The sequence below is a fragment of the Dipodomys spectabilis genome, unplaced genomic scaffold, assembly GCF_019054845.1.
Source record: "Dipodomys spectabilis isolate Male_0828 unplaced genomic scaffold, ASM1905484v1 ptg000365l, whole genome shotgun sequence".
Lineage (NCBI taxonomy): Eukaryota > Metazoa > Chordata > Mammalia > Rodentia > Heteromyidae > Dipodomys > Dipodomys spectabilis.
In genome coordinates, this window is record NW_024871042.1 from 11,887,840 (window position 1) to 11,905,918 (window position 18,079).

Genomic DNA, 18,079 nt, shown 5'->3' on the forward strand with positions numbered 1-18,079 from the left:
ACTCCAGGGAAAACAGCAATTGATTGGATTATCTAAGGGGATAAGACCCACAGTTTTTCCCTTCTCTATTCAATGGACTGAAGAGAGTAGTTCCAGGCAAAGAGAAGTGGCATGCTCTTTCCAAAGCAAAGAGAAATGGATGCCCTTAGGAGGAGCACACAGGCAACAGAAGGCAGCCCCAGACTTCTAGCCAAGATTTGCTTTGTCCAAAGGCAGTGGGTAGATGTATTTCACCAGAGAAGTCCTTATTTCACAGATAAAATTTCATCCCTTTGTTCCTCTGCTGGATACAGTGACTCAGCAGACTCAGGACACAGCCCAAAAAAATCAATATCTTAAAAAGCAATAAATGGCTCTACCAATAGAAAGTCACAGGAGTCAGATTATCCCTGGTCAGGACTGGCATTACCACCACATAATCATTTAACTAGGGATACAGGTGGACCCATTGCAACAATGAGATGTACAAGTTGTTATGTCGAAAAACGAACTTAACAACTTTGGTGGGGGGTGGGGGATGATCAGGTGTGGTGAGGGGAGGAGTATGGGAAGGGATGGGAAGGGAAAAAAAAAAGAGTCATCTCCAGTCCTGTGCCTCAAAGGTCTGCTTCAGAATCAAAATGGTATGAAAAAGATGGAGGATTTTGTACAATATTTTTATTGCAAAGATACTGTACAGAGGGGTTACAGTTACATGAGTAAGGTAATGAGTACATTTCCTGTGAGCATTGTTACTCCCTCCTTTGTTTTTCCCCTACTATCCCTTCCTTCCCCCTTTCCCCATATCCTCCCTCCCCCACCAAGTTGTAAAGTTCCTTTTCAACATAGTGTCTTGTACATATCGTTGTTACAATGGGTCAACCTGTATCCTTATTTCAGCATTTTCTTATTGCCCTTCCCCTCCCCAGTTAAAAAAAATGTATATACAAGGTGCAGGACACCAGAATCAAATACAGTGATAACAGAAGTTATACCATGGAGGAAGAACATACAAAAGAAATAACAAAAAAACCCACATAATACATTAAAAACAACAGCAACAAAGAAAAAAACCTCTGCGTCCCTATCTTGGGGTTCATTAGCTTAGCATCCATCTTATGTGGTCATATGTACATAGCTTTCAACCTTTTTCTACTTCCTTGGTAGGATTATCCTAGACATAAACTAGTTATTGCAAATAAGGGAAAGCATGGAGCCTATGTTTCTTTGGGTTTGGCTTACTTCACTTAATATAATTTTTTTCCAAGTCTTTCCATTCCCTAACAAATGGGATGGTATCATTCTTTCTGATGGAGAAATAGAATTCCATTATATATATATATATATATTATATATATATATATATAATATATATATATATATAATATATATATATAATGGAATATATATATATATATATGCCACATTTCTCAAGCCACTCATTTACTGAGGGGCATCTGGATTGGTTCCATATCTTAGCTATGGTAAATAATGCTGCAATGAACATAGTTGTGCTGGTAGCTTTAGTATAGCGTTGTTTGTGATCGCTTAGGTAAATACCCAAAAGTGGGATTGCTGGGTCATAGGGGAACTCTGTGTAGAATTTTTTGAAGAACCTCCATACTGCTTTCCAGAGTGGTTGAACAAGTTTACACTCACACCAACAATGCAGTAGGGTTTCCTTTTGGCCACATCCCTGCTAGCATCTGTTGTTATTAGATTTCTTGATTATAGCCATTCTAACTGGGGTGAGGTAGAATCTCAGTGCTGTTTTGATTTGCATTTGTTTTATGGCTAGATAAGTTGAGCCTTTCTTCATGTGTCTATTGGCCATTCTTATTTCCTCTTCAAAGAAGTCTCTTTTTATGTCTTTAGTGGACTTATTAATGGGGCAGTTGTTTCTTTGAGGATTTGCTGGTGGTGGATTTAAGTTTTTGAGTTCTATGTATATTTTAGATATGAGATCCTTGTTTGTTGTATGACTAGTGAAGATCTTCTCCCAATCCGTGGGCTTTCTACTGATCTTACTTGCTATGTCCTTTGCCATGCAGAAGCTCTTCCATTTCATGTAATCCCATTTGTCCAACCTTCCTTTGATCTGTTGTGTTTCTGGGTCTTTATTAAGAAAATTTCAGCCTGTGCCAAAGAGCCCTAGGTTTCTCCTATTCCATCCTGTAATGTTTTCAGGGTGTCTGCTTTTACTTTGAGGTCTTTGATCTATTTGGAGTTGATTCTCTTACAGAGTGATATATAAGGATCTAATTTTTGTTTTCTACAGGTGTTTAACCAATTTTGCCAGCACCATTTACTAAGAAGCTTTCTTCCATTTTTTAAGCTCCCTTATCGAAGATGGAGGATTTTTTCCCCATGCTTTCTGAGCTGCAAATACTGAGATCCATTGTTATCATAGTTCCAGTCCAGAGGAGCACTGCCATGCAACATATCTTGTGTTTGTGTGGTCCTAGATATCACCAATTTGGGGATATTAAGAATGAGAGTATGATTGAGCCTCTACTCTTGCCTGTAAAGGGCTTCAGGGCTAGCCAGGTATTGGTGGCTCACACTTGTAATCCTAGCTACTTAGGAGGCTGAGATTTGAGAGTTGTGACTCAAACCCAGTCCAGAAAGGAAAGTCTGAGAGCTGGTTACCTCCAGTGAACCACCACAAAGCTGGAAGTAGAGTTGTGGCTCAAGTGGTGAGTGCTAGCCATCAGCTGGCCCAGGCCCTGAGTTCAAGCCCCAGAACTGGCATGCACACATGAATGAATGCACACACACACACACACACACACACACACACACACACACACACACACACACACACACAGCATGGTTCTCAAAAAAAATCAGTGCTAGATTATTTATTGTTTGTTACTCCATAGGGAAGGGGCTACAGAAAGAAAAAAATATTTATATTCTGCTCTATGATGGTTCTCTCTTCTGAGTTAAGCCATATTGTAAAAACTGGGTGCGATTTGAAGGCTTAACAATAGAGTCTGACTGATCTGTGCTGTGCAGGACTGCAAATAAAGGAGGCTGTATCCTCAGGAGTACGATTAGTACTAAGGTCTCCCGGCTCCTATCGTTAAAGAACATTCATTACCAGGCTCTCATATAAAATCCTGAGAAGGAAGCAAATATGAGTCTGCAATGTTCTCAGTAGTTCTTATGCAATTGCCTCTTGGGGCTAATTAGAGCTGCTTTTGTAATTCGCCTGCTATAAATTCCTTCCAGTGTTCTCCTAGCATGGAGAAAGCCTGGCCACTGGAGTCGGGGTTTTATGCTGATACTGCAGATCCAAATCTACCCAGTGACGCAAAGTTAGTGGCAATCCCTCCCATGGCCATCTTGTGGTCATAGACATTCAGGCATCTGGAGTGATTCTCTAAGTTCTTAATGGTTTTCTTGTTCTCTGTGGAGTGGGTGAAAAGATAACCTCCCCCACTGTGGCAAGCAACACCTGATGTATTCTCTGCTCATTTATTTTAAATTGGTTTAGTGCAGCCATCCTACTCCATGATGTCTACTGAGTTATGAGTTAATTTCCTCATCTGTCCTCTTGAATTTGATCAAGGAATGAAAATAGCTGTAATGCTTTCAGTAAGACTTTGTAAGTACAGACAGAAAAGCAAACCAGGCTAATCCCCAAACTGGAAAGTGGTATTTCCCCTAAAAGTTCTTGTCTATAGTGGACAATGGCAGATCAGGTAATTATACAAAAGCAGTGTCTGATATTGTGAAAGGATATTGAACTTCTGCAAAGTATCTTCACCATTCTATAAATTCTCCTTTTACATGGAGTTTTCCAAACAGCACAATAAGGATATTAATCCCAGTTGAAAAAGAAACTGAGGCTCCAAGAAGTCAAATAATTTACCAAGATGACACAATTGGTAAGATTTGAACTTAGGGTATTCACCTTCAAAGTCTCAAGGGCTTACCTTATCTATAGTTTGAAATCTCTTTGCTTTGACCTGTCAGGCAACTAAACCCAGAGGTGATTTGGGGTGTTAAAAAAAGAAATTCTTTACTTTCCAAAAAGAGTCACAACAGGGTTTCTTGAAATAGCCAACTCCCCTATTGTGCAGAAAATATAATTCAAGCTACAAATTTTTTATTTACAAGAAATATTTCTGCCTCAGATCTGCTGTGTAATGCTGAGCAGGGTTCTCACATAGACACTTTCTTCTTTAAATGTATGAAGTTCAAGTACCCTGAGATAATGTAAGTTTGGTGGTTGGTATAGTGTAGGCCACAGTAGATGTTCCAAAGAAGTATCTGCCATGAAAATGAATTTAATTTTCTTAATGTAGTGGTAGAAAGGGATTTCCATACAACATGTCAGTTTGTAAGTACAGTGCATCTTGATCAATGTTACCCTTCCTGTCATTCTCCCCCATCTCTCACAAGCCCGCCCATTCCCTCAAACTTTCTGGTTCCATTTTCACACACGTACATTGAACAGCACAACTGTATTTACCCACCCTTCCTCTCTTCTCTTGTCTACTCTCTCCCCTTGACTTCACACTCCTTGTGCCCCCAACAATACATGTTCCAGTTTCCTGGTATTCATTTTGCTAAACTGTAAGTTCAGTTTTTCAAGGAAGTGACACTGTTAGAATCCTCCCCTGCATATTCCATAGTCTAGAAAACCATGCTTGTGAATATATGCATATGACCCTGTAGATGGTGTCATTTTCAGGGAAAGAGATGGACTGGGGAAAAATTATATCTCCACTCACAGCATGATGCTGTCTACTGCTTTGGACAATCCACACTGAAAGGACACCGGAATAATGACCTCTACCCTCCTCTTCTATCACATAATATGGAGTTTCTTCCTCTCTTAAGCCAGCAACATCAGAAAACAAGTATGGGGCATCCATTTATGCTGATGATTATAACAAGAGAAGAGACAACCAGGTGGGAAGAAAAAGGAAGGTGAAAGTTCAGCATGAGAGGAAGATTGAGGTATGGCTGTAGGCAATGCTGTCTCGTGAAGAAGTGGCTACCTATGTCTCCCTGGGAGACCCTGCATCAGACTGGACACTGTGGCTGCACAAAGTAGAAAATCCTGACACAAAGGATGCAGAAAGAAGAAAAACCTTATTTCCCACTTGATGCACTTGCAAAGTACTTGTGCCTGATGGCTTGGCTACATTCTGAGCTTCAAAGCTGGAGTCCATCACTCGCTTCTGTCTGTGCTAGCCTACTGCAGAAGTAAGATACCCAATGTCCAGACCCTGGCTGCCCACACCCTGACTGCCTGGCCTGACACGGAAGTCATTCTAGATCTTTCTCCAGAAGTATCCGAGAGCCAGCCATGTCAACTGAGTCAGCCAAAGCCAGAAATGAATCAATACACAGAAGTGTGAACTAAACAAACATAATAACTTTTGTTATAAGCCTACAAGGTCAAAGGATTGGTATTTTAGTAACAAAACTCACCTAACAGGATATCCTAATGCATTTTCCATCTGTTGTATACCTGAAGCGTACAAAATGACAAGAAAACTATAGAATAACAAAGTAGTAAATGCTAGCAAAGGGAGAGAACAAGGTACTGAATGTGTGAAGAGTCACCCAAAATATAGGAGACTCAAAGCATCGTGCTCATGGCTAACAATCAGCTCTACTCTCTCTGCCAGTTCACTGATCTTTCCACTACACCAAACTCTTTCTCTGAAATTTTTAGCCTAACTGGACCAATTCCATGTTCCCATTGTAGCCTCTAGCCCTGGGGGAAGCAATTCAATTGGAGTTTTAAGTTAATAATAAATGAAGAATTTTTCCAGTGTGCTCCTTCAGTTCTCCGTCTCTCTTAGATCTCTTTCACAGGTTACTCAAGTCAGCTAGCAAACTAAGGGAGGACATGGATGAAAAGACAGACAGAAGCTACAGCAACGCTGTATAACTAGAGGGTGTTTTTCACCTTCAAAGCACATTGACCATGAATTGCAGCATGTACTTCCCCACTTCACATTTCTATATACAGTCTACTTTTGAGGTCCCTAGTAGAGGAGAATCTGTTAGCTAAAATAAAGTCACACAAGAATTGTTGAGTTCCCTTAATGTGGCAGGCAAAGATTGAGACACTTGGAATCTGTCCCTTTTTCTGGTCAGTGCTCAAGGTTAAGTGCATCATCTTCCAAAAGGTGAGTATGTGGTCCACCCTCTCCTTTTTCCATAAAAGCCTCCTACCCTTCTCTCCCCAATCAAGTAACTATTAAGGTTCAAGTGATATCATTAAACCCTCACTTCCACAGGATGTGTAGGCCTGTGGAATATAGGAAATCACAGCTAATATTCAGCAGGCACCAGCTCTATGAAACTATTCAGATATTTAAAAACAGCCATATTAGCCAATAAACTATTAAAACAGCCAGAAGTGGTTGGTAACATAATTAGCAATGTAAATTCTAGCGCACGTAGTTTTTCTCAGATACCATACATTACCATGACAAAGTAATTTCCTATTTGGGGATCTGCTGTAGTCCACTGTTATTGTATTTCTCTTTCTTTTGCTTAAGTATTTTTAATTTTTAATTAATATTTTTGAGGTAATGTACAGAGTGGTTACAGTTACATAAGACAGGTAAAGGGTACATTTCTTTTTGGACAATGTCACCCCTTCCCCCATTCTATCCCAGTTTTTCCCTCTCATCCCTACGCACAAGTTGTATAGCTCATTTTCAACAGAGTGTCCAGTGAGTACCACTGTTGCATTTGTTCACCCTTTGTCCCACGATTTCTGTGAGTTTATTTTGTAACATTATAGTTGTACATACGGGGTACAGTATGATGTCTCAACACACAAATATATTATATAATGATCAAATGTCTGTGCATCCATCACCCAAACACTTATCATTTCTTTGTGGTGAAAACATTCAAATTCCTGTGTCTTGTCATCAGGCTATTTTCAAGTAGATGACACTGATGATGAATGATGATGATGATGGTGATGATGTGATGATGATGATGATGGCTAACCTACCATGTAATAGCACTTCAAGACATATCTTCCTATACCACTATTCCCACTTACCAATCTCTCCCCATTCTTTCTTTCTCTTACTGTCCCCACACCCCAGTAACCAACAATCTGCTCTCAAATTGATCAGTGTCTTAAAATTCCACATGAGTGAGTTTGTGTGGTATTTATCCTTCTGCCAGGCTAATTTCACTTAACATAATGCCCACCAAACTCATCCACATTGTCACAATTAACAAGATTCCAAATTAGATACTTTTCATGGATGTACTGTATTTCATCAAGCATATATATATGTGTGTGTGTGTGTGTGTGTGTGTGTGTATGTATATATATGTGCATTGATATGTGTATGTATATGTGCATTCATTTATATATTCATGTTTATGTGTATGAATTCCTTACCTTGGTCATTGATAATAGCACTGCTGTAAACATAGAAAGCTAGAAGCATGAAGGTCTCTTAGATATTCTGAGTCATTGGGTCTTTGGGTAAATACCCAACTGTTGAAGTGCTTCATGTTATAGTAGCTGCATTTTCAATTTTCTTTTTGTCGGTCATGAGGCCTGAACTCTGGGCCTGGGCACTGTCCCTCAGCTCTTCAGCTCATGGCTAGTTCTCTACCACTTGAGCCACAGCACCACTTCGGGCTTTTTCTGTTTATGTGGTGCTAAGGAACCCAGGGCCTCATGCATGCAAGGCAAACACTCTACTACTGAGCCACCTTCCCAGCCCCTGAATTTCAAATTTTTTTGAGAAACATCCATAGTACTTTCCATCACGACTATACTAATTTACATTCCTCCAATTTATAAGTTCCTCTTTTCACACCCTTGATAGGATTTATTATTGCTTATCTCTTTTATATCAGACTTTTAAACTAGAGTAAGGGGGTGTCTCATTATGGTTTTGATTTGCATTTTCCTAATGACTTGTGATGTTGGACTTTTTTTTCATACACCTGTTGTCCATTTGCATGTCTTCCTTTGAGAAATGTGTATTCAGGTCATTAGCCTACATTTTAATTAGACTATTTTGTTTTGGTTTGGATTTTTCCTATTAAGTTGGTATCATTATATTTTTTAATGAGTTGGAAATTTGCCTCATGGCTCAAAAGCCTTTGAGTGGGAGACAGAGGCCACTGGGACAAGCAGAAGGGGATCTGTTATTTCTCAAGTGAGCTTGGGCAGTGGCTGAAAAGGCAGCTATGGTCCATGAGCCATACAGATGTTAGTTTAAGGCTCTTTGTTGAAGTTATGATCCCTGCAATTTTTTTGGCAACCCATTCCTAAGTGAGAAGTTGCCATTCCTGACATGATGAACAATCTAGGAGATGAACAGTCTAGGATATTCTACTAAATGACCCTATAAGCCCCTCTACCTGTTCAAGGAACCTCCAGGCAGAGAAGTCTCCCACCCATACCCCAACACAGACTGGATCTTCATTAATTTGTGCATCTCCCTCTTGTCTCTCCACAATCCCTTTGTGTCGCTTCACAAAGAGCATCCCAATTAATGTGTCACTCTCTTAAGAATGCTACTTCTTTTGTGCTTAACCTGGGCCAGGCACAGTCATCTGAAACTCCCTCTAGAGAAAGGCAAACAAAAACAAAACAAAGTAACTCCAGATCCTGGCTCTTGCAACCAAAAGAAGTGATCTTGCCCTCCTGATTCCTCCATCCCCTTGCCTCCTCCTCCACTTTGTGGCAGCACCTCACATGGAGCCAGGACCTGGATGACACCGATCTTGCTAACCATGGGAGGTGAGAAGAGAACTAGAGACCGTTAGGAAACTCAACGCTAAGATAAGGAAAAGCTATAAACCCGTTAAGGTTCTATCAAGAATTCTTGAGCCTAACTATGGCTCTGACAGAGCATAGTTAGCTACTGAATGCTTTGTCAATGAAAAGAAGGCACTAGAAATTTCAGAAAAGGTTTTCTTTAAAAAGCTAGAAAATTATATAGATGTGGACAAAAATACTCTGTTCTAAGATATGGCACTTTGAAAGAAGTTTTTGAGCTATGTAAACCTTAGTATACTTACGTTGTGCATAACACAATACATTATATATTGTTTAAAATATGACCTATTACGCAGTATGTTATATATGCACATGTAATATAACATATGCAATATATAATATAGTACATGTATAGTGTAATATACCTGATTAATAGAGAAATATACTTCAGTATATATAGTTTACTTATAGAAAATGTGGTATACATATATATATATATATATATATATATATACACACACACACACACACACAATGGGATTCTATGCCTCCATCAGAAAGAATGACATCATCCCATTTGTTAGGAAATGGAAAGACTTGGAAAAAATTATATTAAGTGAAGTAAGCCAGGCCCAAAGAAACATAGGCCCCATGGTTTCCTTATTTGCAATAACTAGTATATGGCTGGGACAAGCAGAAAAGGTCAGATAAGATGAAGTTAAGCAAAATGAACCCCAAGATAGGGACACAAGTGGTTTTTTTTTGTTGATATTATTTCTAAGGTCTTTATAAAGTGCCATGTGATTTTTTTTGTTGCATTGTATGTCCCTCCCCCACGGTATAACCCCTGTTTTCACTGTATTTGATGTTGGTATAATTTGGGGAGGGTAAGGGGAAAAAACAAATTGTTTAAATAGGGATACAAGTTGACCCATTGCAACAATGAGATGTATAAGACGCTATCTCAAAAAACGAACTTTACAATTTATGCAGGGTGGTGGTGGCAGGGGGTGGAGGGGAGTGTAGTTGAGGACGTGGGAGGGAAGGGATGGTAGGGGAAAAACAAAGGAGGAGGCAACAATGCTTGATAAGAAATGTACTCATTACCTTGCTCATGTAACTGTAACCCTTCTGTACAGTATTTTCACAATAAAAATTTTATTTTAAAAAAGACAAAAGTAAAAGCAAAACAAACAAAAAAGTATATTTTATATTACATACCAGCTATTTTCTTTTTAATTAAGTAGTGGTATAAAGGGGTTGCCATTTAGCAAAACAGTTTATGAATACAATGCAACTTTATCAATGTCACCTCTTTCAACATTTTCACCATTCTACCCCTACCTACCCCCTCCTTTACTTTTCTTAATTTTGTGATATATGCACTGAATTCTTAACTACATTCTCCCCCTCTTCTCTTCATTAGTCTAGCCCTCTTAATTATTAGTCTAGCACCCATTTCCTGGAGCTTATTTTGTTCGGCTTTGACTTTGCCTTTCTAAGGAGTTACACTATTTGAGTTCTCCTTTGAATCCACTACATTTCAGTCAATACATACCACATACATACCATCCAAGTATTTACTAGAGGTTTATAGTCTAATTCTAGCTTCTACCTATGAGGGAAAACATGCAAGCTTTGTCTTTCTAGGCCTGACTTAATATAGGTTTTTTCCCCCAAGCATCCTATCTATGTCACCCCTTTCATCATTTCATACCAGTTTTTAAGTAGTGCATATACTATGTGAATTAATCACCTACTTCATAAGATAATGTATGGCAGGATGGTGTAAGAGTGAAGCCTTTAGTATCAGGATGACTAGTTCCTCAACGTTCGCTTTAATCCAAGTTAGGAGTCTAAGCCTAAGCCTGCTGGGGTAGTTCTCAGTCTTAAAAAACCAATATTAAAGAATGGACATGGCACTTAGTATTAGAGTAACCATGTAACTCCCCTGGGATGCAGGAAATCTTTTTCATATAAAGAAACAGCCCCTAATAGACAGACCTTATCTTTTTGGTGCTATGGTGGTCAGATGACCTGTATCTACTGAAGACTTCAAGCCACCAACCTGAAGACAAAGCCAACACATTAAGAAAGACATTGGTGAACAGTTCTGAGGCAGCCACAGCTATCACAAGGGCATCATAGTCTGCACCTATGGGAAATGAAATTTTCTTCTTTTGGCATTGTGTCAGGGTTTTCTGCTCTTTGCCACAACAGTGTCTCATCTGATGCAAAGTCTCCCACTGGGTAGCCACTTCCTCAGGAGACAACACTGCCTAGAGCCATAACTTAATCTTCCTCTCATTCTGCCCTTTCACCTTCCTTTTCCTTCCTACCTGGTTGCCTCTTCCCTTGGTTATGATCATCGGCATGGATGGATGCCTAACACTTGTTTTCTTTGTTGTTGCTGGCTTAAGAGAGGGAAAAGCTCCATATTATCTGATAGAAGATAAGGGTAGAGGTCATTATTCCAATGTGATTTCAGTGTGGAATGTCTAAAGCACTAGACAACATCATGCTGTGAGTAGAAATACTGTCTTGCCAGCACTCCTCCTCACCTTGATTAGGAAAATAAAAGATATGTCTGCTGCTAGGCCTGGAGTTATCTTGTCAAGAGTTTTCTGATGCTCCCTCAAGCTATTAAAAGTAGATTGAGAAAAGTTACATTTAAAGAAAATCTACTTCCTCATAATAGTTTCTAACACATATGAATAAACCAACCTAATCTAAAGAAAAAGAAACACATAGTTTTCCAAGATAGAAGTAAAGTCATTTAATGTCATCTATTATCATGTTCTATGATGTACCACCACGTTCCACCAATTCCTCCTGAGCTGTGCATTCTAGAAAGAGACCTGTATTCTCCTCTAGCTCTCCAGAGTCTCAGAAAGTCATAGATTCTAGAGTCATGTGATCTGGAGACAACTGGAAAGTTTAATTGCTTGTAAAATAGATAGTTTGGTCCCCATTGGGGTTAAAAGGACCATTTGACTTTTAATAGCTTTTGGCTTTTCATAGATTTGTTTGTAGTTCTATTACTATGAAAGTTGAGTCAACTCAAGACAATCTATACAAAAGGGTGATTGATCAGCAAGCTACTCCACATCTCCTGGAGAAATTACAAGTGGGAATAATCAGTTTCAGAAGTTCAATGAAAACTGGAAAGTTGGGATTATTTAAACATGATATTTTTAAATAATATACCATTGTTATGACTTTCCCTAAGTAACCTAACTGTTATTGGTGCCTCTGGGAAAATGCCCAAGCGTTCTGGCTCCAAAAAGACAAATGCTCATGTGGCTGGCTTTCTGAATAACCATAAACAATATGCTAATGTTATGTATTGGGAGAATCATTGGATGCTCCATGATAAATGCATAAGAAAACTCCCACTAGGAACAAACAAAGGTGCCTAAGGTATACAGAAATAAGTAAAATCAATTTTGTTCAGGCTGAATGATTACATGCTAAGTTAAAAATGCTGAGAAGTATGAGTGTGAGAGTGAATCCATAACACCTAACATATTCATTTTCAAAGTCCCCCGCTGCTCAGTTATCTTCTTCCTGCCCACATCTGCCATCTTGCCAGTCCCCAGAAATAGAAAGATATATCTTGAGGGTATGTCTCATAGGCTGCTGCACAAGCTCCTTCCTGTTTTGGCCTTCTGTGGTCTGTAACAATAGAAAAACAACACAATTAAAGGATCACATAGAAGGCAAATATGTTACTATAAGGCTCTGAGGACTGTTGTAAACAGATCCATGGGCCACTCGACCCACTTCTCATCAGCTCTTCCTCTAGAATACATTAATGAAGTGGGAATTTGATTCACCCAGCAAGAAATTTTTCCTGGTATATTGTTTGAATTTTTTTTTTTTTTGTCCATTCGTGGGGCCTGAACTCTGGGCTTGGGCGCTGTCCCTCAGTTCTTCAGCTCAAGGATAGCCCTCTACCACTTGAGCCACCGCACCATTTCCGGCTTTTTTCTTTTTGCTTATGTGGTGCTGAGGAATTGAACCCAGGGCCTCAGGCATGCAAGGCAAGCGCTCTATCACTGAGTCACCTTCCCAGCCCCCTGGTATATTGTTTGAAAATGGGCTGGTTGTCACAGCAGGTAGACAAAGAGCTTAGTTCTCCCAAATCATTTCAAGAGAACTCAGATTAGGGAAGACTTATAGAAATATTGCCAAGGTAATGTACACATTTATCAACATTAAAATGGTATTTGGAAGCATGTGATGATACCAGGCTCCTGTTAGTAGTACTTTATGCTGATTTACATAAATAAGAGAAAAAATAGTTTTATTCTCTCCCTTATCTGAGTAAAATTTTGAAGAAGTCAAGGATAATGAAGTCGTAATAAAGAGCAAGTCTTCCATAGAAGAAGGGTTAACATAAGGACTGAGCTGGAACAGGAATGCATGGTCAAAAATCTCAACAGAAACCTAGCAGTATGAACAAACTATGTTGATAAGTTAATCCAGGGTAATGATCATCATTAGACCCTAGTCAGAATATTTCTTCTTGTGCTTCAGAAGTCTTGGGAGATGAGCTACTTACAGTTAAAATAGGCAGAAATCAGGCATTGTGAATATAACTCGTGTCCTTCTTTTCTCCCATTGAAAGATTCATGGACTTCTGACTTTGACTCTGCTGAGTTTGCCACTATAGAGAGTCAGGGCACAGCCATTACATTGTGGAAATAAATTCTTCAGTGATGATGACCTGTATGTCTCAGGTAGCATTGTCTGCTATAACAAATAAGCCTAAAGATACAATCTAAATAGAAAGCCCACAGAATGGGAGATTTTTGCCAGCTACATATCAGACAAGGGTCTAATAACCAAACTTTACTTAGAACTCAAAAGATTACTCCCCCAAAATAGACCCACAAAGAGACAACAACCTAATTGATAAATAGAGTTGAAGAGAGACTTCTCAGAAGAAGTAAAAAAAAAACATGGCCAATAGACACAAGAAAAAAGACTCAACATCTCTGGCCATAAAGGAAATGCAAATCAAAACAACACTGAGATTCCACCTCATCATAGTTAGAATGTCCAGTGTCTAGAAAACTAACAATAACAAATGCCAGTTGGGATGTGTTCAAAAAGGAACTCTAATATACTGCTGGTAGGAATGCAAACTTGAGCAACCACTGCAGAAAGCAGTATGGAGGTTCCTCAAAATAATAAACATAGTACTGCCCTATGACCCCCGAATTCCACCCATGGGAGGTAAATCACAAATTAGGCCACACTAAAACTACCAGCACAGCCATGTTCATTGCAGCATTGTTTACCATAGCCAAAATATGCAATGAATCCAGATGCCCCTCAGTGGATGAATGGAACAAGAAAATGTATATACACAATGGGATTCTACTCCTCCATCTGAAAGAATATTATACCATTGGTAAATAAATGAAAAGCCTTGGAAAAAAGTTATACTAAGTGAAATAAGCCAGGCCCAGGGAAATGTAGGCTGCATGGTTTCCCTCAGTGGTAGCTAGAGGGTACCTATACATCTACAAGCAAGCACACTGGGTGTTAAGCAAGGGGTTACAACTGAATTAAGTGAAGTCTAATAGACTCTGTGGAGAGGGTAAATAGTGTAATTCTTTAAAAAGACTTAATAAAGTTCAACAAGATACGTTTCAGGAAGTGGATACTTGCAAGAGAGCATGTAAGGCCAAGGAGAGAGGGGTAAATGAATGAATGGGGAAGGGGGAAGAATGCAGGCAGGATTTCATTATATATATTATGGAATCGAGAAATTCAAGGGAAAGAGTGGGTGGAAGAGGGGGTAAGGATGTTGAAGTGGTAACATAGATCAAGATTCTCTGTACACATAAACTGATTTCTTAAACAGCAAAAAATTCAATACATAACCTAAAATTAATATACGGAAGGGAGGGAATTGAGGGGTGAGAACGTTGAAAGGAGTGACAAAGGGGCACTGTATTCATAAACTACTTCAGTGACTGGCAGCATGTTTGTACAACTCCATAAAGATACTAAAAATATTCAAGAAAAAGTAAAGAAACACAGATGAGCTTATTTGTTCATCTTCATAGCTCTCTGGTTAATGGAGGGAGAGCTGAGCACAGATTTTCAGTATTCCTTGCAAGATCACGCTGAAGGCCACCTCCATTCTGGGCAGCTGGAAAATACCAAGAGCATGAAGGACTGCTTTGAGTTTTATAAAACAGATGTGCAAATTCATACCCCAGGCTAAAACTCAGTCACAAGCCCACACTGAGCTGCATACACCAAAGGGAACTAGCTTTCCTTGTCCTTAAGAAGAAAAAGTAACTCTACACAGTGACCATATCTTTAAAAAAAAATCCTGATATGCTTCTTTCAACTTCTGTGCTCCCATAAGCAAAAAAGTAAACCCTAGAGAAAGCCCTAATGAGAGGTTTCATATGTCATTGTAGGAGGAAGAGACAGGATGTTCAGTTCACTCTGCTTGTACATACTGATTTAATGATTTAATCAGTGTTTATAGCCAATTAACACCTAACTCCAGGAGTTCAAGCTTTTAGATCCATATAAATAATAGAAGAACATCGAGATGCTTATTTCATAAGAACACACCATATCCAAAACATATCCAGAATAATTCATCCAGGTACTAGTCTCTCATAACTGTAATCTTAGCTACTCAGCAGGCTGAGATCTGAAGATTTTCATTCAAGACTAGCCTGGACATAAAAGTCTGGGAAAGACTTCAAAAATGGAGTCATGGCAAAAATTGCTGAGACATGGCCCAAGCCTGAGTTCAAGCCCCAATAATAACACTACACACACACACACACACACACACACACACACACACACACACACACACACATCATATATTACACATTTAAAAGTCTGACTATGCTAAAAAGTAAAAAGAACAAATTATATCACAAAATAGAGAGTTAAGGTAGAACTTTCTTTCCTCTGAAGGCACCAAGATTTCTTTGTTCCTTCTTTGCACCACAGTACAGTAAGAACAGCTCATATTTCAGGAAATGGACTGAGCTCTCTGAATTACCAGCTGTGTGCCTTCAGCCTCCCATCTATAAATACGGAAGTAAAATTAAGACAAATAAGATGCTACAAAGTTCCCTATCCCACATCAACATCCTTGTAGCTTGAGAGATACTATCATTGTGGGTAGGTATAGAGAAGTAGAAAGGCCAACAGAAGATTTGTCAAGGTGTGGAAACGTGAAGTCAAATAATTCTACCTCCGTTTCAAGGGGCAGGGAGCAAAAAAGGTGCAATATGGAAAAGCTCTTTCCTGTTCTCTTTCACAGCACATTAATTCCCATTTATCCTTGAAAGCACTTCCTCTGTGACCCCCCTCCCCACCTGACTGTGACACTACTCCTGGAGTTTGGCTCACTATCCATGACCCAACCTGTATCTGTAATTGTTCTTGAATTTATCACAGGAAAGTCCGTAATTGTTATTTCAACCCTACAGTGCAGCCACTTCAGAGCAGGATTGTATTTTGTATGTGTCCTGTCACCTCATCCAACATCTGGCACCTAACAGGCCACGCCTGACTACCGGAAGGAACAGTAATGATACATCGTTGTTCCAGGAAGGCTTCAACTCTTGTCTTGAAGCTGTTTGTGCTCTCTGTACCTTACAGATCTCTGGGCAATGGGGCACTGCCCATACCTACTAACCCTGTCTCTTTTCAAACCCAGCATTAAAGTCTAATCAGAAAGCTTTTAAACCAAGGTTTCTGACAGCTTCCTCTGGGATATTATGGAATAAGAGTGGTGATTGGATTGAGAAAAACATGAGCGAAACACTGTTGCTTTTCACTGACACTATTTAGAGAGACTCTGGTTCAATATAATACATAATATAATATGTATGTATCTTGAAAGGAGTTAATTTTTTTCCTTTTCATTCAACACTGAAATAGGGTTATTTTCTTAATAGCTTGTGCCAGCTTGTTTCCTATAGAAGTTCTTTAAATTGCGCTCATACAGTAATAATTTTCTTCAAAGCAACTGATGCAATTGGAAAAAATACTGGAAGAGGCAAAAGAGAAGGGTGCTGGTCACAAGAGCTACTGGATCTTTTCCCTCCTTTTGAGATTATTTATCATTAAAGCATAATATCTTTCTTCCAGACTGGGAAGATTCAAATTAAGACCAACAAATCACACAGTAAACCAGCAATAAGCAAAGCACTTATTCCAAGCCAGAAAGATATATTTCTTATGGGAAATGTGATTTGAATTGCTGAGGTTTTTTTAAATTCACCTCAGGATGCTCCTGGGCCACGCTGCCAGTAACAGGAAAATTCCAAGCTGTTTGGTATTCTCTCCCAAGTGAGCCAGCCATCATTATTATATGATCGCTGTTGTTATTTAACATTCGATGGATATCCACAGGGGTTAGGCCCTGTTCAGATTCCATTAAAGTCACTCCTGCCTTCAATCTATCAGCATTCCGGAATCACAAGAGGAAGAAACATAGGGAATGAAATATCTCTAAGTCATCCTGATGCTTGGCCTGGCCTTTACGCTGGGTCAACGTGGCAAGGCGGGGGGGAGGGGTGCTTCACAAGCCACTGTACAAGTAAATAACAGAAACCAGGCAGGTGACACCTTCTCTCTCTCATAGTTATTACAAGTCAAAAATAGGAAGGACTCTTGTATCCGTTTCATGGGAGAAAGATGACACTTATTGCCTTTCTCTTTCTCTCTTGGTAGATAAAATGATTGGCTCAGCTGAGCGTTTTGCCAATAGAGGCAGAAAAGTAAGGCAATCGGATGAGAAATGGAACAGTAGATGGAGAGGATGGCAGAGCTGAGCAGAGGGGAAGCGACTGAGTGACTTCCCATGGAGGTCACATAGCTTTTAGGTAACAACATCCACCCATAATGAGTTTGCAAACACAACTATTCCCCCAAACTTCCATGATCTAGCCCTCCACAGCTAGCACCCACAAAACACACACACTCCAGATGAAAAAGGAACAACATGAAGCAGAAAGAGTGTATCAGCCCTCCTCCGTGGGGTTTGTTTTTAATGTCTGTCCAAATCCCCTGGAAAGGCATATCCCTATTTGATCTCTGAGAGGTTAGGGAAAAGAAAGACCATCGTCTGTTAGCATCACAAACCAAAAGCAATCTGGGACAGTCCTCTCTGGGTCTCCTCACATATCCAAAATGACCCAGAACAATCACTTGGTAAAAGACCAAAGTGATCGGCACTTTGAGAAAGGAATTTTTCAGAAAACTCTGCTGGGATAGTTTGTCCCAATGAGATAAGAAAATGTAAGGAAACAAAACAAGCAAACAAAAAAGAATGAATAGAGAGAGAAACAAAGTTGGAGAGGAGAA